Consider the following 24341-nt stretch of genomic DNA (forward strand, 5'->3'; position numbering starts at 1 on the left):
CTCATAAAGGAGTAAATATATAAATACAACCTGTTGACTTTCTTTAGTGTCACCCCATGCCTATGCAACTGCTTAGCTGTCGAAGTTCACATTTGGTCCTTTGCTTTTGTTTTCTTTTTCTTTTTAACAGATAGAACTGCCTAAAAACATACTAGGCTTTCTCCTTAAAGAACATTGGTTTCTGAATTACAGTTACTTTGGCATCACATTTCTCTTTGTTCAATGTAGTTTCCATTCACCACAAACATCTAAAATATTTTAAAACATACTCAGCCTTAAAAAAATGTATCAGATATATTTTTAAGTCACAGCAAAAATAAATAAATAAATACATAAATAAATACATAAATAAAATTAAAAAAAAAACCTCCAAATTATCTTCATTGAATCAGGACTGTAGCCCACTGGATTTTTTTTTTTCTTTTTCTTTCGAGACAGGGTTTCTCTATATAGCCCTGGCTGTCCTGGAACTCACTCTGTAGACCAGGCTGGCCTCGAACTCAGAAATCCACCTGCCTCTGCCTCCCAGAGTGCTGGGATTACAGGCGTGTGCCACCACCACCCGGCCTGCCCACTGGATTTGTTCTCCACACACTAAGTCATCTTTCAGTTCTCAGTGGTGTATAAATCTGTTTTGTCTGCTGTGTGGGGACTGGAGATCTGAGGGTGTATCTATTAGTTCCCCTTCAGTTCAAGCTTGCTGCCCTGTTCCATTTCCCAATGTTTCTCCACATACACTCTATCTCCCTGGTTTTACTCCTTTACACCAGAGCTGAATATTGATCTCTTCCTGAAATATTCTCTCTAATCTTTGGTGCTTCTGCTATGTTGGCTGAGGCCAAACTCCACGTACACCTTGTTTAGTAGGAACATTAATTATCACCTCAACTCAATAACACTCATTTTTGATTTTTTTAGTTTTGGTTGAGAAGACCTAAGAAAAATACTGATGGTGTCCCAAGTAAAACTGAGAACTTTAATCAGTCTGCTTTTGATGGTTTCAGAAAAGGGTTATCTAGTCACGTGTTTGTTTGCTTGTTTTCCCTATAATACATTCAGTATCTATTTCTGACTTTTAGTATACTTGCCATACAAAAACCCTGAGAATTTTCAAATTATCCTATTTGGTCATTAGTCCCTTTCTCTTATCCAGAGCTATTGTTTACTCTTTCCCGTCAAAATCAGGGAATGATATACTTCACAGAAATTCCTTTACATAAATATTTAGAGTCATTACCTTCTTTTTTTAATATTCTTTTTATTGGTTATTTTATTTGTTTATATTGCAAATGTTATCCCTCTTCAAAGTTTTCCCTCCACAAACCCCATATTCCTCCTCCTATCCCTGATTCTAGGACGGGGCTCCCCCACCCACTCCTGCCTCTGCACCCTAGCATAGCTCTAGCCTGAGTTGTCAAGTCTTCACAGGATAAAAAGGCACCCCTCTCATTGATGCCATATAAAGCAATTCAGCTGGAGTCATCCCTTCACTCTTTGGTTGGTGGTTTAGTACTTGGGAGGCTTTGGGGAGGGGTTGTATGGTACTCACATGGTGGGGTGACAGAAAATTTGCTGCGATGGAGAACTGGAATTCCTTCCTTCAGTTCCTACTAAGATGTTTCTTAAAGTCAAAACTTTTTAATTCCTTAATGATTAGCCTTCCTCTAAGACGACTCAAGATTTCTCAAGAACTCTTAGTGAAGAGTCCTCACCACTAGTGTCCTTCCCTTTACTTTTCTATCTCTAGTGTGTTTAAGCTAATCTATGAATCATTTTCAAAAAAATGTATTGAAAAATCCCTGCAAGGGTCTTCCCCAGTTTCTTTTCTATTAGCTTCAGAGTGTCTGGCTTTATGTGGAGGTCCTTGATCCATTTGGATTTGAGCTTAGTACAAGGAGACAAGGATGGATCAATTCGCATTCTTCTGCATGCTGACCTCCAGTTGAACCAGCACCATTTGTTGAAAAGGCTATCTTTTTTCCATTGGATGTTTTCAGCCTCTTTGTCAAGGATCAAGTGGCCATAGGTGTGTGGGTTCATTTCTGGATCTTCAGTCCTGTTCCATTGATCCTCCTGCCTGTCACTGTTCCAATACCATGCAGTTTTTAACACTATTGCTCTGTAGTATTGCTTGAGGTCAGGGATACTGATTCCCCCAGATTTTCTTTTGTTGCTGAGAATAGTTTAAGCTATCCTGGGTTTTTTGCTGTTCCAGATGAATTTAATAATTGCTCTTTCTAACTCTGTGAAGAATTGAGTTGGGATTTTGATGGGTATTGCATTAAATCTGTATATTGCTTTTGGCAAAATGGCCATTTTAACTATATTGATTCTACCGATCCATGAGCATGGGAGGTTTTCCCATTTTTTGAGGTCTTCTTCCATTTCCTTCTTCAGAGTCTTGAAGTTCTTGTCATACAGATCTTTCACATGTTTGGTAAGAGTCACCCCAAGATACTTTATACTGTTTGTGGCTATTGTGAAGGGGGTCATTTCCCTAATTTCTTTCTCAGCCTGCTTATCCTTTGAGTACAGGAAGGCCACTGATTTGCTTGAGTTGATTTTATAACCTGCCACTTTGCTGAAGTTGCTTATCAGCTGTAGGAGCTCTCTAGTGGAGTTTTTTGGGTCACTTAGGTAGACTATCATGTCGTCTGTAAATAATGATAGTTTGACTTCTTCCTTTCCAATTTGTATCCCTTTGACCTCCTTATGTTGTCGAATTGCCCGAGCTAGTACCTCAAGTACAATATTGAAAAGATAAGGAGAAAGGGGCCAGCCTTATCTGGTCCCTGATTTCAGTGGGATTGCTTCAAGTTTCTCTCCATTTAGTTTGATGCTGGCTACCGGTTTGCTGTATATTGCTTTTACTATGTTTAGGTATGGGCCTTGAATTCCTGTTCTCTCCAAGACTTTAAGCATGAAAGGATGCTGAATTTTGTCAAATGCTTTTTCAGCATCCAATGAAATGACCATGTGGTTTTGTTCTTTGAGTTTGTTCATGTAGTGGATTGTATTGATTGATTTCCGTATATTGAACCAACCCTGCATTCCCGGGATAAAGCCTACTTGATCATGGTGGATGATCGTTTTGATGTGTTCTTGGATTCGGTTGGCAAGAATTTTATTGAGTATTTTTGCATCGATGTTCATAAGGGAAATTGGTCTGAAGTTCTCTTTCTTTGTTTTATCTTTGTGTGGCTTTGGTACAGGGAGAAAGTTTCTGAACAGAACACCAATAGCGTATGCTCTAAGAGCAAGAATTGACAAATGCGACCCCATAAAATTACAAAGTTTCTGTAAGGCAAAGGACACCATCAAGAGGACAAATCGGCAACCAATAAATTGGGAAAAGATCTTCACCAATCCTACATCAGATAGAGGGCTAATATCCAATATATATAAAGAACTCAAGAAGTTAGACTCCAGAAAACCAAATAACCCTATTAAAAATGGGGTACAGAGTTAAACAAAGAATTCTCACCTGAAGAACTTCGGATGGCGGAGAAGCATCTTAAAAAATGTTCAACTTCATTAGTCATTAGGGAAATGCAAATCAAAACAACCCTAAGATTTCATCTTACACCAGTCAGAATGGCTAAGATTAAAAATTCAGGAGACAGCAGGTGTTGGAGAGGGTGTGGAGAAAGAGGAACACTCCTCCACTGCTGGTGGGGTTGCAAATTGGTACAACCACTCTGGAAAGCAGTCTGGCGGTTCCTCAGAAAACTGGGCACCTCACTTCCAGAAGATCCTGCTATACCATTCCTGGGCATATACCCAGAGGATTCCCCACCATGTAATAAGGATACATGCTCTACTATGTTCATAGCAGCCCTATTTATAATTGCCAGATGCTGGAAAGAACCCAGGTATCCCTCAACAGAAGAGTGGATGCAAAAAATGTGGTATATCTACACAATGGAGTACTATTCAGCCATTAGAAACAATGAATTCATGAAATTCTTAGGCAAATGGATGGAGCTAGAGAACATCATGCTAAGTGTGGTAACCCAGACTCAAAAGGTGAATCATGGTATGCACTCACTAATAAGTGGATATTAACCTAGAAAACTGGAATACCCAAAACATAATCCACACATCAAATGAGGTACAAGAAGAAAGGAGGAGTGGCCCCTGGTTCTGGAAAGACTCAGTGAAGCAGTATTCGACAAAACCAGAACGGGGAAGTGGGAAGGGGTGGATGGGAGGACAGGGGAAGAGAAGGGGGCTTACAGGGACTTTCGGGGAGTGGGGGGGCTAGAAAAGGGGAAATCATTTGAAATGTAAATAAATTATATCGAATAAAAAAAATTAAAAAAAAAAGAAAAAAAAAAAGAAAAATCCTTGCAGTATCTACCTACTGACTCCCTGTTTGATTCTAAAGCCATTTCCATAGTTTTAGGTAGCTTTTATGTATATCAATCCACTTTGGAGAATGAAATCTGGCTTTGCTCATTTTTTTTAATTATATTACTTGCTTGTCTGTGTATATGTGTGTGCGTGTGTGTGTGTGTGTGTATGTGTGTGTGTATGTGTGTGTGTATGTGTATGTGTGTGTGCCAATGCCACCAATGCTGTGATTTCATAAATGAAATTTAGAGGACAAGTTCTCTGTGGAACCTGGGGGTCAAGCTTTCCTCATCAACATGGGTAAAAGCATGTTTGTCTGCTGAACAACTTAGCCAGTCCTTGTGTTAGATTTCTATATTTACATTTACTTATGTGTATTTATCTGTCTGGGCATGTGTATGCTATAGTGCTTGACTGCTGACAGAGTCTGGAAGAGTATATCCAATCCCAAGCAATTAGTGTTAAAAGCAGTTGAAGTAGCCCAATATCAGTGTTAGGAACCAAACTCCCATCTTATTGAAGAGCAGCAACCGCTTTAACGGCTGAACCATGCCTTCAGGACAGCCTAATTTTCTATTGCAGACTTATCTAGTAAATCATCATACATGCTTTTCAATTTCATTTTATGGATAACAGATTCACCTTTGTATTGTAGCTGTTATAAATTACATTGTACTGACATTTACCTGACTAGTATTACAGTTCTGTTTGTTTAGTGTAATTATTATGTTTTCAGTTGTAAGGATAGGGAATGGTAAATAAAACTACTGTAGTTATTGTATGTGGTCATAAAAAGATAAGTATGGGAACATTCTAAAGTTGCAGGAAAAGAGAATTCTTCACTTTTTAAAAAAATAGAATATACGCATACAAAAGTGAAGATAGACATTGAGAAATGAATTTTAATTAAAAATATTTTCCTACATTAGAATGCAAGCTTTGTGAGACAGTTTAGGTTTGATAAGTTCACATTTCAGTCTGCTGATAAAAGAACAAATCCAAACTTTGTTCTTCCTCCTTCTTGGACACAATTTGATATGTGAAATGTGTCTTGGGTATTCCAAGATTCTGGGCTAATATCCACTTATCAGTGAGTGCATACCATGAGTATTCTTTTGTGATTGGGTTACCTCACACAGGCAGATATTTTCCAGTTCTGTCCATTTGTCTAAGAATTTCATAAATTCATTGTTTTTAATGGGGGAGCTAGAGAAAGGTTCCAAGGAGCTGCAGGGGTTTGCAGCACCACAGGAAGAACAACAATGTGAGCCACACACTACTCCCAGAGCTGCCAGGGACAAAACCATGAACCAAAGAATACACATGCATGGCTCTAGACACATAGTCAACAGAAAACGGTCTTGTTAGACACCAAATGGAGGAGAGGCCCTTGGTCCTGGAAAAACTTGATGCCTTAGTATAGAGGAATAGCAGGACAGGGAAGCAGGGGAGGGTTGATTGGGGAAATGGAGATTGCTTATGGGAATTTCATGGGGGGCGGGAACCAGGAAAGGGGACAACATTTGAAATGTAAATAAAGAATACATCTAATAATTTAAAAAAAGAATTATTAAAAAAGCAGACTACCCATTAATATTACTAAAATGAGTATATTATTAAAGGATCATGTAACTCCTTTTTATTATTTACCTCCAAATTTAAGATATTTATTTGAAGATAATTATCTTCACTTGCTTAAAGATATCATTATTCCATACAAATTTAACATAATGAAAATCACTAAATAAACATAGTAAGAGTCAATAAAAAATGTTATCAATAAATGATTTTAATCAGAAAAATCTTATGCCAATATTTGAATAGAAATTTCAATAAGAACATTTAGTTATCACAGAAACAAATCTATAGGCATGTTGAATTATAAACTAAACTGTAGCTAAAACAGCAGGTTATTGCAATGATATATAAGCAAGATATTGTTCAGATTATATTAACATTGCTAATTTGAATATTACTATATAATGTTCATTATTAATTTTAAATTAGATTTTCGTACATTTGCAAAAATAGTAATTCTCAATTAGTATATGTTTTAAATTTAATAAGTAAATTAATATAAGTTCTAAGATAGGATAGAGAGTTTGTCAGTTTGCACTTAAGCATGCAGTATATTTCTACTAAAATATTTCTACATAAAATACTATTTATGTACTTGTAAAATTAAGAATTATAGAAGTAATTTTTATTTATGCTATTTGTTTTACTATAAAAAGACAAACATTTATTCTCCAGTATATGTTTTAATAAAGAAAAATTATCTCCAAATAGTTCTTAGCAATAGTTAATATTCCTTATGTTTATGTTATCAAAAAAACATTTTTTATTTATTTATTGGATATATTCTTTATTTACATTTCAAATGTTATCCCCTTTCCCAGTCCTCTCCCTTCCTGGAAATCCCCTATCCCAGCCTTCCTCCCCCTGTTTCTACAAGGTGTTACTCTACCCACACCCTCCCACCTCCCTGGCCTCGATTTCCCTACACTGGGACATCTATCCAGCCTTCATAGGATGGAGGACCTCTCCTTCATTGATGCCTGACAAGGCAATCCTGGATTCATCCCATATACAGTCACCAAAGCCTGACACTTTCGTGGATGCCAAGAAGTGCTTTCTGACAGAAGCCTGATAATGGCTGTCTCCTGAAAGGCCCTGAGAGAACCTTATAAATACAGAGGCAGATGATAATAGCCAACCATTGGACTGAGTGTGAGGTCCTCGAATAAACATTACAAAAGGCTAGAAATTCGTTAAATTATCATTTTTATATTTCTTCAAAAGTCACCGTGGGGTATTAAACCAACTGGTGCATCTTCAGTACAATTCCTAGATCTAAGACTCAGAAAAGAACACATAAGAGTGGTTGGGAAGACTGAAGCACCAGAAAGCAAAGAAGTCTAATGTGAAATTTTGTTCTCTGGAAAGAATAGAGGAGTGACACCCATAAAACTAAATACATTGAGAAGAATCTATATATCGATGTAGAGAGAATCTCTACTGATCCCAGTGGAAGCATCACCTGTCAATAAAAATCTGATCAGACAATGAGCTTAGACAAAAATCTGATGAGACAATGACACCAATAGGAAGTGGGTGTCCTGGTAGGGAGACAGAAACTCTGGGTTAGAGTCAGGCACCTGAAGAGAGGATCTCACAGACGACAAATACATAAAACTGCAAAGAGTTACCCAGCCATGTGGCACTCAAGGAATAAAATAAATGGATAATTATGTTACTGGGCACTTATTTATATATAATTAAGTTTCAGAGTCATTATTTTGGAACAGGGAACATGAATAGAAAAGTCCTCAGGTAAAAATTTTATCCACCGAGGGTGATGTTATTCAACCATAGGGCCTGAGAAAACTCAGAAGAAAGCATAACAAGTTATGATGAAACTAGATGCATACCCTAATATCAAGGAGGATTCATCCAGCAACTGATAGGAGTAGATGCAGAGACCCATAGCCAAACATTAGTCAGAGGTGAGGGAATTCTGCAGAGACTTGAAGGAGCCAGAGCAGTTAGGCACAAAAGAAAACCCACAGAATTGACTAAGCGGACCTTTTCTGGGCTCACAGAGACTGAAATAACAATCAGAGATAATAATGTAATTATAACATTTTTCACTCTCATGTCCTTCCTTTAAACTTTTCAACATACTCCTCACTCTTCTTCATATTCATGGCATCATGATAATTTACTGTTTTCTATAAATTGTATGTAAACCTGAAGTGTTTAATATTGATTCCAAGACTTTTGGGAAAGTCTACCAAACCTTCTATGTACCATTCATTTGTACCATTAATCTGAGTCTCTGATCATTGACCATTATTTGCTAGAATATGCATTTCCCATTATTCTCAAAAGCTCCTGCCTTTTCTACTGGAACAGCCTTGTCCTTGATGTAAGGAAAAAAGTAAATGTTGAGCAATTCTATCTCCTGCAACACTTTGCATCTCCTTTTTAACATATGCCATAATTTTTATTTCCTCTTTGTTATTCCCATCTATTATACCTGGATGTACAGAAAACCCTTGAGAATTTGATTCACTTCTTCCCAAGATCATAACCACTGTCCCCCAAGGTAAGGAACCATATACACCAGTGGTTGATTTATGACAATCAATTTCTGGAAAAAAATAAAGGTATCTGTAGCCAGGTCAAAAGCTGAGCTTCCTTCTGTAGCATGTATAAGATCAGAAATTCCTAATATTGATTTTCATGACTGTTCACTACCTCCTGCCTGACCAAAGGACACGGCGTATATTGTTTGCTGCAGGGCCTCGACCTGACAGGCCTGTTTGTTCATTTCCTGATAGCAAGAGGTTACCTCATATGTCTTTCTTTGGCTAAATGTCTATTGCCCATTGTTTTCCCTTTCCACAGTGGCTACAATATATCCTTGACATCTTTGGGGTTCATGGTGATCAGAACCTGCTTGTTCTCGCCTATGATTACCATATTCTCTAGAGTAATTGTACTTATTATTTTGAGCTATAAACCTTTGCCTTACTTTTTTTTTTTTGGAAATGAACAAGTTCCTCTCAATTAATACATTGACCATTTTGTATTAATGGAGAAATTCTTGGCTATGCCTCACTCAGGGAAGTGAAGATCTTCTAAGATTCAAGACCCATAAGCATTGCACAGTTACCTATATCATCAAGTCAAGCTTTGTCTCCATCCCTCCATGGAGTGGAGTCCTGTTTGCACCCTCCAAACATCACATGTTCTCCATTTGCCTTGCCTCAGAGTGTGTATTCAGTCAGGCTGAGTTCAAGAAAGTGGCAAGAAACTGTACTACACCACCAGAAGTTTTTGGGTACATTTCTCCCTGTGGAGTGCTGACAAATGCAGCTTAACTACACAATGTAAGGCAGACCAATACACGTGTGTTGTTTGCAAAGAATCCTTCATCACATGTCCTTTCACATGCTTGCTTTAGCAGAACATCCTCTCTCCTGTGTCTGCTTCAGGGAAACTTTCTTCATGAGTCTGATTTAATCTTTCACACCTGGGTCCACTTTAAAGAAACATTCCTTTTCGTGTTCACTCCAGCAAAACACCATTCAACCTATTTTTCAAAGAACCCTTACATTTCTACTTTAGTTCCTCTCAAAAATTCTAGGTTGTAAAATGTACTTTTCTTTCTTTCTTTTTTTATTCTTTAATTTTGTTTTACAATCCAGTCTTTATCCCCCTCCTGGTCTACCATCTGATTTTTCCTAGCCCCATACCTCCTACCCCACCTCCATCTCCAAGAGGATGTATCCACCTCCAACCCCACCCCATCAGACTTCCCCACCTCCTGAGGCCTCAAGTTTCTCAATGGTTAAAATGTAATTTTCTATCATAAATTTTATTTAGAGTCTTATTTGTTGAAATTCAATGAAAGCTCTCTTTTGTCTATAGTTCTAAACAACTTTCTTCTTTTTGTGTCCACAAAAACTGGAGTGTTCTCATATGCAAACATTACTCTATTAGTCAAGGGAGGATTTTAACCAAGGCAATTTAAGCATTCTCTTTTATATATAGTGGTGATTTAATATCTCCACTAACTTGTTCCATGTTGCGCATCTGTCACTGGGTAATTTTTGATGATTTGGGCAGCAAGAATATAAATAATTGAACTGCATGAATGTTGCTTTCTTTACTCAGTTTCCAACTCAATTATACTCAGTTATGCTAGCCTCAAAACAGGATACTCTTCAGAACCCGCTCTCTACTCATTCAAGTACCACAAGCAGAACCATCTTCCAGGGAAGGCAGGGGGATATCCCATTTGATAACAAAAAGGCTTGACACATGTTAACCAAAAGGCACAAAGTTACTATTAGGATCCTAATTTAGGTATCCTATAAAGACTGCTGACAATAGTTACTAGTAACAAAACGTAAGAAAATTCTACCAAAAAGTATATACAATATCAACTCAAAAAGAAGTGATGAGCTGAAATTTTTCATTCCTCATGGACCTTCACAACTCAGATATGATCGTTATCTGAGAAATTTGTCTTACCTACTGGACGTGCTGCTTTTTTAGATCAAATTGATGAAATGTGTAAAGCTTCAGAAGACCTTGACCTGCCATCCCTCAGATTCCAGCACACAGCTCTACCTATATCTCCTGAACCCTGTTCCTTTTCATATACGTGCTCCAGAACACAAAATCTTTTCTACTCATTTCTTCCAAAGCCAAGCTTCTAATTGCTCATTAGGAAAAATCTGTTCTTGCTTGTGGTAGAGCTAATCCTTAGGCACATAAATAATTATCTAGATTACTTGAAACCATCATAAATTCAAGAAAATCAGAAATATATTTTCTTACCTTGTAGACTTAGTAACAAATTTCCAGGATTAAAAAAAATTCTAGTCAAAAGTAAAACCACAGTGAAGTTTCAAGGGCACCATGCCCTGTGGTTTTCTAATCCACACTTGAGTGCACCATGATCCTTCTGTCCTATCTTCCTTTATTCAAACTTTTAGCACAGACAATTCAATAGCTCTTAAAAGTTTTAACAAAGTGCCAGCTCTGTAACATCCGTGCTTTCCTGAAATAAAAATAAGTTTTTGCTCTTGTCCACAAATGAAAAGTCTTTATTGAAACTGACAGTTATTCCATTTTTTTTTAAATCCTTGGATTACTTTATGTTTCAGGTGATATGAAGACATTCACAAAACCCTTTTGTAAAGCGCATTTTCACAAATGAATTACCAGTATGAGTTTTTAGGAAAGCTTATGCGAATGCAATTTAAATTAGAGAAGCGGGGAGATAAAGGCCAATGAGTCATAGAATGAGCGAACACGGACATTTATAATTTAATTAAGGAGTACACAATTCTTTTATAGAATGGTCTTCTTTCTTCCAAACATAAGATGTGAAGAACATTGATTCAGTTTTTGTTCAATAAAATGAGATTAGTGTGTGGGCAGAACTCATTAGGAAACTTTGTAAATGTAAGTGTGTATTATGTTGAATTTTATACTTTTTTTAATGTTCTGTTATGTGTGCTAATGCTTAGACTTTCACTTAAAAAGCAGAATTTAACAAAATCATATGCACACTTTAATTTTGATTTTCAGTATGTCAATTCAGACCTGTGACACATTTTGTTGTGATTTTCCAGGGATATCAGGTTTTATACAGGCTGTGGAAAATTTTGGTCTAATAGGTCCTATTTTGAGAGGTGACTCATTGGAAGAACATTTACTGCAAAAAATGAAAGAAAAATAAATTGGTTACAATTTAGTTGTTCATATTAATACATCATTTTAACCATGCAATGTATAAATTTTGTTAGCAATATTACTTGATTTATATATATATATATATATATATATATATATATATATATGCATGTGTTTGTGACTATATATTTGTATGTACATCTATGTATGATATTTAAGTAGATAAAATAAATATACAAGAGTACATAACTCTTAACCTTTTCTGTCAGAATTGAAATAAATCTTTCTCTGATTCCACTATATTCCAGTCCTTGCCAAGATACATGGAATTCTATATGGAATTCCATATCATATAGACAATTGACTCAAAGAATCTGTGTCCTTTATTCTTTAGGACTCTCTCTCCTGCTTTTCAAATTGTTATAGATACCTACAGGGAGCCATATTTGCTCTTATTAGACTATAAATCTCTTCTTAGAAGCTGTTTGTTAGTTTAATTGAAAGTTCTACTTTGCTTCAAGGATATCACTTTCCTTAGAGCTCCTGAAGTTGACTATGAATTTTCTCTAAGTGATATGCTAATGAAAGAATGTGGACTTTGAGTTTATATCATTCTTGACATCCACCAGTTTCATAATATTTTCATTCCCATTATATAAATCACCCCAATTACAAATTTTGACATAAGATTATACCACTCACCATGAATCCTTTTTGTTAACATGTACAAACAGATAACGGTGTGTGTGTGTGTGTGTGTGTGTGTGTGTGTGTAAGTCCACTTCATTGGGAGACTCCTGTAGATGTACTTACAATTGTACCACCACCATGTACACTCATAAGGCATCGTTTATACAAAACTTTATCAACTCGCTATGTTACCTTTAATCTAATATTAACATTGTCTTTGCTTATAAATACATAAATCATGTAGTAGTTTAATTAATAATTTTGTCATAATGATCCTATTTTCATCCTGCTATTAATTCAGTGATTCACTCACATGGACAACTCTGTTCTTTAATATCAACTTTTTTCTTACCTAAAATTGTGAGTTTAAATAATCTATCCTTCCCTATCTTGTCTTTTCAGTTCAACCTTCTCTCTTTAATTGCCTTCACTCAATTGCAACTACTTATCAATCTTGGCAATAGTTTTCCCAAATAATTATATAAATTAAATAATTTCATTGAATTTTTCTTTAGATACATGTGGAAAGAGGGAAATACATTCCTTCAACTTTAAAACTCTCTGCTAGATTTTTAGATCTGGCTGGAGTATTAGTGGTGGTAAAGTGAAACTAGAAATGATTAAGCTTAACACTCTTACCAAAGTTTTCTATTATTACATTAATAATTTTTGTTGTTTGATTTTGAAAATACAACAAAGCAACATGTGCTAGATTCCATAAAATAGATCCATTTTGCTTACAACTTGTTGATATTAGCATTATATTTTGTTCATAAATACATATCTGTCATTGCTAGAATGGAAATGATTCTTACATTTCATAAAAATTACTGTCTATTACTTTCTATATCCTTGGGGTCACATAAATAGTACTTGTAAAATGGTGGATATTTTCTGTGTTAATTATTTTATTGTTTCCATACTTCAGAGAACAAAGCAGTTGATTGATTTTTTTGTTGTTGTGGTTTAATGAAAAAACTACATTTCAGCTTAAACAAGAGTCAAAGTTTGATTTAAATGAAAAGTACTGATGGTAATAGAAAAGAAAATTTCATTATATCATATAGATTGCATATTACTTACAGAAAAAAATCATTAAGGGCACAGAACTAAAAGAACAACTTCCTTTCAAAAAAAGTATAAAAAAATGTTTGTGCTTTAAAAATGCAAAGTGATCCTCTGGTACCATTGACTCTTTCCCAATGCAAAGGCAAAGTAGCAATCTGAACATGGTTGCCAGGCAACGAAGCTGCAGAAACCCTATAAGTGAAGTGAGTTCAAGGCAGTTTCACATGGGGCAAAAAAAAAAAAAAAAAAAAAATCATATTTCACTCAGAGTCAATTCTAATTAAAAGAGACTAAGAAGCCACACAAACATTGTATACAGTCTTAATGTCTATATGTTCACATAAAGATAGGATGAATCAATTGTGAGAATAGAGATGTTATTTTTTGAAGTTTCAGCATGTGACTTCTGTAAGCAAAAATGTAAAATATTATGTATTCTGCTAAACTTGAAATGATTCATACCACTGTTGAAAGCTTTCAAATTAATAATAGGAAAACAAGTTTTCTGGAAACCAATACTCATTTATTTCAAATCATATACTTCAGTTGGCTTATAAAACAAGGGTACTCTGCCTTGACTTTAGCTTCAAAGGAAGACCCAGGAGAGTGATTCTGAAGGCTCTAACCTAGGTCATGCATTATTCATAAGTAGAAGAATCCTCCAATTGTTAGGAAGGAGGTGCAAAACTGGAAAAAAAAAACTTGGCAAATACCCCTGAATCCATTATTTTTCTAATTCTAATTGCTTTAAAGACATGGAAACTGTAGGAAAGGATGTCAAGCAATTTAGTAATTAGAGACAATCTTAGAGAGAATAGAGGTATAAATTTGAGAATTCAAAAATAGGTAGAATAGGAAATATGGAAAAGCTAGGATGTTTGTCAATTTAAGTTTTCAGATATTTTAGGGTTCGCCTCAACAACATCTCAGATACAAGAAAACATAATCCTGCAGTGACTTGATATGCCAGTGTGTTGTGATAAAGCGGGGGTAGGGATGCTCCCTTTCTCCCCAGAGAAGAAGAGGGAGAAATAGTGGCAGGAGCTGGATAAGGAGGAGGGTGCTGGGAGGAGGGGGCAGAGATATAGGGATGTAAAGTGAATAAATCAAATAGTTAATGAGAAAAAAGGATTGCTAAATAAATCAGTGTGGGTAAGATTGGCATATATGAAAGCAAATACTGAAAACTCTGGCTGGAGAATTGCCCTGGAAACAGAAAAATGGTATAATGGCACAATTTAGAGCATGTGCATTCTAATGTAGTCTGAGAGAACATTACAATGAATGAGCACAATGGTAAAAGCTGTCCTTCAAAATGATAAGCCTTCCAGGAGAACTGTGTTAAGTTAGGAGCCTGTAAACCCTGTTAGGAAGCTATAGGAAAAGTTGATGAAGAAGCCCAGGATGAGAAAGATCGAGGGATAATAATGAACCGTTATTCCCACAGTGTTTGACAGGGCAAATTACTATACCCTGCAATGGTCTGAACATGCCTGACTACTTTTCTTGCATTTCTGTTCTCTGTCAAATGGTTTCTTTAAAGGACTTCCTTACAAATTGCCACAGGAACAACTTTCATTTCATGATCCTCTTTGATTGAGTTTGCAGTAACTATTATTTTCTGAAATTACCTTGCTCATTCAGGTGTTATTTATTTACCAGCTTTCACCCTGAAACCACTGACTGCCTTGCAAGTGCCAAGGCTTCAGAGTCCTTCCCTCTTTTGTTCAGCTCAGATCCACAGTGTGCTGAAGGATCCTTAGGATATTCTAGGCACTTTGATGATTGTGTGTTGATGACTAAATAAGAGAGTAAATGGCAAGGACTCAGTAAGTGATTGTTGGATAAGTAGAGAAATCACTGGGATGAATAAGGTCTCTTGACTACATGGAGCTTAAATTACCGCAAAGTGGTTTTGATCTATTCAAGTAAAAGGCGTTTTCTTGTAAGTTTAAAAGGAAGAATGTTTGCATGTTGATTTGTAGGAGTATACCTTTGTAAATGCCAAAACCTAAAGAGGAACAATTTAAAACTGGATTTTTGATTATATTGTAAGTCAATGTCTCTGTTTATATATGATTCTAAATATTGTTTTATTACTTTGTATAAATTTCTCAGCTCATTTTAATTTAATTTCCTTATATGTAAAACAGTAACATTTAAATACTAAATATATAATTTAAAAACATTAAATGAAGTAAAAATATTAAATGAAGAAATCCAATGCTAAATAAAGTGTCTAGAATATCATTATTTCTAAGGATTTGACTATAAAAATATACTCTTATCTCTGTGTATAATAAAATTGCAGATGTGTGAGTGAGAACACCTATTTTAAACTCTATTGTCAGCTTTTACTCCTTCCTATTGGCACAGATCTCATTTGTGGTAGTATTAATTAATCATAGGCAACACAGCATAAGAGTTGAGACTGCAGACTCTGGAGCCAAAATGTAGTTGTGAATTCTGTCTCTACTAGTACTGGAAATTCTTTCAACAGTTTTCCACAAATCCCTGTGGCTCAGTTAATAATCAGCAAAAGGAATATAATAATTACATGACACAACTTCAATACCATTACTATGAAGGCTAAGAAAATTTAGTCTTACTAAATTCTTAGTGTGGTATCTTTTACATCAGTAACTGTAGGTGAATTCTTTATAAAAGTGGAAATTAGCATTATACTTTAAAAGTAAAAAGCATCATTGAAAAATAAATAACAGAGCAGACTACCACCCACCCACTGATTTCTTACTATATTAATATATGCATCTGTGATAGCATAATTCATATTTTCTAGAAACACACATTATTTTACATATGAAGGTTTATATCTATGATAACAGGAATTAGAAATTTACATTTCAGAAACATGACAAAAGTTTTAAAACCTGATGAGTAATGGTGGGTAGGTCTTTGACTAGTTTGTAACATACCATATTTAGTGTTTAAGTTTCAGTCTCTGTCAGCAAGCTTAAATGTGTTGATGGAAATTCAGTAGCTCTGATCATTGTGCTCAGCATGAATGAATTGTGGAATCAAGTATTTAAACAAATTCATGCGTATGTATGAAAGCTTCCTGACAAGACTTTAGTAACAAATCAGCTTCCTTCAACAGTGTAGGTTAAGATTTTTGAAACTTACATTAATTAGCATTCTTTAATTTTTTGGCCTCCCTTCTAGCACACTGACCAAAGGTAGAGGAGAAAGATCATTAATAGTACAGAGGGTTGTGTTCCTGTTTAGAAGTAGTTCTTTGGGGATGATTCCAATCCTTATTATCAGGATATCAGCAGCCCAGTCTAATAGCTAACACCAAACAAAAACCAATAATATTGAGTCAACCAGTGAAAATGGCAAGGTTCCTCCAAATCAATACCAGTCAGCAGAAGTGGCAAGAAGCAGCTAGAATACCATGAAGAGTTCTTTGGTTCAGTTTTCTCTAGGAAAATGATGACCAGCAAAGCATTGGCTGGCTAGTGAAGATCAGCAAAGCCAGCAAAGATGCAAAGCAGTTGTACGGCCAATGAAGCCCAGGGAAGTGTTACACACCATGAAAGCTTAAGAGAGTCTCACAGTCAATAGTCTTGCAAACACCACATACCCTCTCAAGCACCTGCCTCAGCAAAACATCCTCTCATGTGTCTGTTTTACCAAAACATCTGCTCACAAGACAGATTCCAGACGAACATCCCATGACACTTTTGAATATACAAAGAAAACAGAAATAGCTACTGAACAACAGAATGCATGATTAACTGATAAGGACTAGCCACATCACACTCAAAGTCACCTTAAAGCTAACAGTGTTAAAGAACACTGCCGAGTAGTATTTCATTTTGTAAATATACCACATTTTCTGTATCCATTCCTCCATTGAGGGACATCTGTGTTCTTTCTAGCTTCTGGCTATTATAAATAAGGCTGCTATGAACATAGTGGAGCATGTGTCCTTATTACATGCTGGGGAATCCTCTGGGTATATGCCCAGGAGTGGTATAGCAGGGTTACTTGAGTCCTAAGTGGCATAACATAGGCCACTATTAGTAACAGTGTCCCAACACTAATGGGAAGATACATATCTGTAACTCTACCTACTACTGATCACATACTCTGGATGATGTTATTGTGTCCAAGATAATGGAGATCAAAACAAATGAAATAAAACACAACCTGGAAAATCTATAGCTAAAAATATCTTGTTTCTAAAACTGAAAAAGTTTTAAGCCTGTTTATTAGGGCATGGGATCTAAGTCTCTGTGTCTACAATCTAGACTCTCTGACTTAATGCTTGATGCCTTAGGTCAAACATTAGAAGAGCTATTTTCTACCTAGACAAGCCTTGTCTCCTATTAGAGGTAAAGACAACCCAATCACTACATGGTGAGTTCTATATCTCAGCAGTTGTTCTAAGTGATTTCTATTAACTGTAAATGAGATTTTTAAAAGAAATACAGTAACACACAATCAAACAAAGATTGTTGAGACTGCTAGACTCACATACTATGACTTTGAATCAAGAAAATTGGAACAATTATTTCTTTCAATGGCAACATTGCTCAAGCATAGAAAGAAAAAGCTAGGAAAATCTGCAGATATAAAGAAAGACATTATTGAATTTTTAATCCTGGATGTGTATAAAAGTATAATAACATTATGCGATTCAAACATACATAGACTATGTGGCTACCTTTATTTTTACTTTATAAATATTATGATATAGTTTATAAATTTTGATAATCTGATGAGTATTACAAGTCAGAGTGCAATTTGCAACTTATTCCTCAAAATCACACGAAACACAGTTTGCAGGACACAGAGAAATCAAACTGGAACTGACCAGGCAACTTCTTTCCTGGATTTATTTCATGGTGTTGGAAGGGGCTGTGAAAACTCATGATAGAGAACATCATTAATGGCTTTACTCAGTGTTAGATTCTGTATTCTACATGTATGACCTATGCAATGTATGATTCTAGGCAATATGGTGTCCCCAATGTAACTTTATAGTATACACTTACTGATTGAATTGGAGGCCCGTTTTATGTGGAAAATATTCATGCTCGATATTCACAGAGAACAAAGGAACTTGGCCTATCTTCTGTGAGAGGCATGTATCATAGTATTTTTTTTCTTTTTTTTTTCTTCTTTTTTTTTTTGGCATAGTATTTTTTTTTATTATTCGATATAATTTATTTACATTTCAAATGATTTCCCCTTTTCAAGCCCCCCCACTCCCCGAAAGTCCCGCAAACCCCCTTCTCTTCCCCTGTCCTCCCACCCACCCCTTCCCACTTTCCGGTTCTGGTTTTGCTGAATACTGTTTCACTGAGTCTTTCTTCTTCTTTTTTTTAATTTATTTATTTTATTTTTTTTATTTATTTATTTTTTTTTGGTTGGGGTTTATGGCATATGGACACAATGTGCCTTTCAGTTCCTAAGGGACAGACACACTTTGTCAGGAATTGATGTCTGTTGTAGGTGAGGGAACTTTCTTTAGGAATGTAGCTGCTAATTGTTAATTTTACAATATATTGCCCTATATTTATGTATACCTTGACACCAGTGATTGGACTTCATAGGTTATAAAATAATGAAGAAACCATGAAGAAACCATGAAGATGGAACAGGAATGTACAGTGTCCCTAGGAGTAGGAAAGGAATTTGGGGAATGGATGTGATCAAGACACATTGTACAAATGTACAAAGTTGTTATAGAATAAGCTTAAAATATTCATTAGGAAAAGTATTAAACCTCCTGTATTGAAAAACAAACAAACAAACAAAAAACAAATAACAACAACAAAAGCCAAAAGTAAATTGTATGGGTGATATTCTCCTAAGCATGATGACAAAAATGATTTGTATATTGGCTATATAAATTTTATCCTCAGAAAATATTTGAATAAGCATACAAATATTGATTAAAAGTAGAAATAAATTAGTATGGCTAAGTCACTATTGCTGAAAACATCATGTACTGTGAATAAGTCTTGGAAGTGTATGGCTAGGTCAGATCTGACATGAAAGCCCTCTCTCTGAGAATAGTATCAGAAGGTGTGCTATAAAAGCTACAAATATGTAAACAATTAATCCTATTCAACTGTGATAACTTCAAGGAAAAGAGATAACCCCTGCAAGACATCCCTAAAGATATAGTAGTGGCATTTATATCTTAGCAGTAACTAATAGCTCTTTAATTAGACTTAATCACACAAAACAGGAAAGAAGTCATGTCTAGTCCTAGAAACCTAGCCAACTATTCAGGGTTAGTGAGATCATGGATCTTAGAAGACAACCTACTATCAATACTTTATAAGACCAGTATAATTCCTAACTACATTCTAAAACATATCTCTGCACACAGAAATGAGTGTAGCTCTCATCTATACTCTATGAAACCTCTCTGTGCAGTATATATTGACCACAACAGAAATAATAATAATAATAAAAAAAGACATCTGATCAAAATACAGAGAATAACTCTGGGTTTCTAGCCCCAGTGATTATATCAACAACCAAATTCCTACACCTAAGATTCAGAAAATATCTCAGAAGAGGAATGAAAAGCCTGAAAGACCTATTGGAATAGAAATTTTTCTGCATAACTTTATCTCCCAAATATATCAGTAAAGATGACCGCATAATACAGCAAGAAAATGGCTGTGTCAATATGATGAGAATAATGTCAAAAACAATAAGACATACTAATGTGGACATGAGAAATATCAACAACTGACTGATGACAAGTAGAGAATTAGAGAGAATATAGGTCATGAATTTGAGGGGAAATAAAGGAAACCTGGAAGAAACTGGAAAGAACATATATGGGATAGATCACAGAAGGAAAGGGAAGGAGAAATTTGATGGAAGAATATTGTAATTAAAATCTAAAAATAAAGAGCAGAGAAATCCATACAAATATGGCCTTGAAATTATAACTGACTTAGAAGATGTTTTCTATAAAACAATTGGATAAGTGATCTATACTCTCAGGCATACCATTGATATTGAATCAGAATAAAGAGAAAGGAGAGCTAAGATAGAAAAATAGAAAAGTAATGACAATTGTTTTGACTTGCTGTATAAGTCATGTAGAACAGGGGTTATCTTTCAGAACCTAAACAGCACCAATAGGAAATCTAGTATATAGGCCTAGAAGCCTAAAAGCTGTGTGTTCTCAAATGGTAAGTAAAACATCATAATATTAGTTAACATTTATACATCTTTTTATACATAGTAAGTCATTCTGAGATGCTTATTATAACCCAACATAAAGTTGTTATTGATTGTAGCCATTTTGACAGGCAGAAGGTGGAATCACAAACTATATTTGATTCACATTTCCCAGATGGTTAGGGCTGTTGAACACTCTTCAAGTGGTTTTCAGCCATTTAATCTTCTCCTATTTACTATTCTCTATTTATGTCTTGCCTGGTATTTTAATTGGATTACATGGGTTTGGTTTTGTTTGTTTTGTTTCTTGTTATTGAATTACTTGATTCTTCATATGTTTTTGGTATTAGACCTCCGACAGATATGGGTTAGTAAGAATCTCACATTTTGTATGCTGCTGCTTTGTCTGAGTGACAGTGTCTTTTAAAATCCCATTGTTGATGGGAGTGCAAACTTGCATAGCTACTATGGGGTTTTTCTATCTGAAGACCCAACTATACCATTTTCAGCCATATACCAAAAAGCGCTTTCAATCCTACTGCAAGGACACTTGTTCAAACATATTCAATGTACCTCTATTCATAATAAGCAGAAACTGGAAGTAACCTTGGGAAGAAATAAGGAGTCAGAGATGCAAGCATCAACAACAGAATACAAGAGATAAAAGAGAGAATCTCAGGTGCAGAACATACCATAAGAAAACATTGACACAACAGTCAAAGAAAATGCAAAATTCAAAAAGCTTCAAACCCAAAACATCCAGGATCTCCAGGACACAATGAGAAAACAAAAGCTAAGGATTATAGGTATAGAAGAGAGCAAAGATTCTAAACTTAAAGGACCAGTAAATATCAACAAAATAATAAAAGAAAATATCCTTAACCTAAAGAAAGAACTGTCCATGAAAAAGAAGCCTACAGAAATCCAAAAGAAATTCCTCTCATTACATGATAATCAAAACATCAAATGCATTTAAAAAAGAAAGAATATTAAAAGCAGTAAGGGAAAAAGGTCAAGTTACATATAAAGGCAGACCTATTAGATTTACACTAGACTTCTCTCCAGAGACCAAGAAAACTAGAAGATCCTGGGCAGGTCTCATACAGACCATAAGAGAACACAAAAGCCAGCCCAGACTACAATACCCTGCAAAATTCTCAGTTACCATAGATCGAGAAACCAAGATATTCCATGACAAAACCAAATTTACACAATATCTTTCCACAAATCTAGCTCTACAAAGGATAATAGAAGGATATACTCTTTATTTACACTTCAAATGTTGACCCCTTTCCTAGTTCCTCGCCTCGCCTAAAATCCCATAACCCATTTTCCACACCCCTCCCCCCCCATTCCCCAATCAACCCTCTCCTGTTTCCCTCCAGGTATTCCCCTACACTGAAGCATCAAGCCTTCCCAGGACCAAGGTTCTCTCCTCCATTTGATGTCCAACAGGGCCATCCTCTACTTCCTATGTGTCTGGACCCATGGGTAACTCCATGTGTACTCTTTGGTTGATAGTTTTGTTCCTGGGAGCTCTGGGAGTACTGGGTGGCTCATATTGTTGGTCCTTCTATGGCAGTACAAACCCCTTCAGCTCCTTGGGTCCTTTCTCTAGCTCCTCCATTGGTGACCCTGTGCTCAGTTCAAGGGCTGGCTGTCCCTCTCTGTATTTGTCATGCACTAGCAGAGCCTACAAGGTGACAGCCATATCCAGCTCTGGTCAGCAAGCACTTGTGGGCTTGTAGCATCTGAGTTTTGTAACTGTATATGGGATGGATCCCTAGGTGGGGCCATTCTAATAGTGGATAAAATCAACTTTCAACCAAAAGTCACCAGAAAAGATAAGAATAAAATCTTCCAAGAAGAACTCTCAATTCTGAACATCTATGCTCCAAATACAAGGGTAACCACACTCATAAAAGAAATCTTACTAAAGCTCAAAGCACACAATGCACCTCACATAATAATTGGGGAGAAATACAATACCCACTCTCATCAATGAACAGATCAGGAAAACATAAACTAAACAGAGATACGGTGAAACTAACAGAAGTTATGGACCAAATGGATTTTACAGATATCTACAGAACATTTCATCCTAAATCAAAAGAATATATCTTTTCAGCATCTCAAGGTATCTTCTCCAAAATTGAATATATAATCAGTCACAAAATATACCTTAACAGATATAAGAAGATTGAAATAATCCCATGCCTACTATCAATCACTCTAGATTAAGGCTGGTCTTCAATTTAAAAAAAAAAAAAAACAAAAAACCCCAAAAAACAAAACAAACAAAAAAAACAAAGGGAAAGCTCACATACACAGGGATGCTGAACAATGTTCTATTCAATAACTTAGTCAAAGAAAAAATAAGGAAAGAAATCAAAGACTTTTTAGAATTAAATGAAAACAAAGGCACAGCATACCCAAATGAACAAATAAAAAAAGCAGGGCTAAGAGGAAAACGCAGAGACCTTTAGTACCTCCAAAAAGAAACTGGAGAGAGCTAACACTAGCAGCTTAACAGCACACCTGAAAGCTCTGGAACAGAAATAAGCTGGTACACACAAGAGTTGTAGAAAGCAGGAAATCATCAAAGTAAGGGCTGAAATCAACCATGTAGAAACTAAAAAGCCATGCAAAGAATCAACAAAACCAGGAGCTGGTTCTCTGAGAAAAATCCACAAGATAGATAAACCCTTAGCCAGACAAACCAGAGGGCACAGAGACAGTATCTAAATTAACAAAATCAGAAATGAAAAGGGAGAAAGGCAACAGAAACTGAGGAAATTCAAAAAATCATCAGATCCTATATAAAAGCCTATACTGAACACAACTGGAAAATCTACTTGAAACGGACAACTTCCTAGACCGATACCAAATACCAAGATTTCAGGATCAAATAGACCATTTAAATAGTCTAAAAACCCCTAATGAAATAGAAGCAGTTACTGAAAGTGTTTCTTCAAAAAAAGCAGAGGACCAGATGATTTTAGCGCAAAATTCTAGCAGACCTTCAAAGAAGACCTAACACCAATACTCTTTAAACTATTCCACAAAATAGAAACAGAAGGAACATTACCCAACTCATTCTATGAAGTCACAATTACACTTTTTCCAAAACCACACAAAGATCCAACTAAGAAAGAGAACTTCAGACCAATTTTCCTTATCAACATCAATGCAAAAATACTCAATAAAATTCTTGCCAACTGAATCCAAGAACACATCAAAATGATCATTCACCATGATCAAGTAGGCATCATCCCAGTGATTCAAGGATGGTTCGATAAAAGAAAATTCATCAATGTAATCCACTACATAAACAAACTCAAAGAAAAAAAACATGGACATTTCATTAGATGCTGAAAAAACATTTGACAAAATTTAGCATCCGTTCATGTTAAGTCTTGGAAAGAACAGGAATTCAAGGCTCATACCTAAACATAGTAAAAGCAGTATACAGCAAACCAGTAGCCAATATCAAAATAAATGGAGAGAAACTTAAAGTAAGTCCCACTAAAATCAGGGACTATACAAGGTTGCCCTCTCTCTCCATATTTATTCAATATAGTAGTTGAAGTTCTAGCTAGAGCAATTAGACAACAAAATAGGTCAAAGGGATACAAATTGGAAAGGAAGGAGTCAAACTATCACTATTTGTACATGCTATGATACTATACTTAAGTGACCCCAAAATCTCCACCAGAAAACTCGTCCAGCTGACAAACAACTTTAGCAATGTTGCCAGATATAAAATAAACTCGAATCAATCAGTAGTTTCCCTATAGTCAAAGGATAAACAGGCTGAGAAAGAAATTAGAAAAACAACACCT

The sequence above is a fragment of the Apodemus sylvaticus genome, chromosome 12 (genome assembly GCF_947179515.1).
Source record: "Apodemus sylvaticus chromosome 12, mApoSyl1.1, whole genome shotgun sequence".
Classification (NCBI taxonomy): Eukaryota; Metazoa; Chordata; class Mammalia; order Rodentia; family Muridae; genus Apodemus; species Apodemus sylvaticus.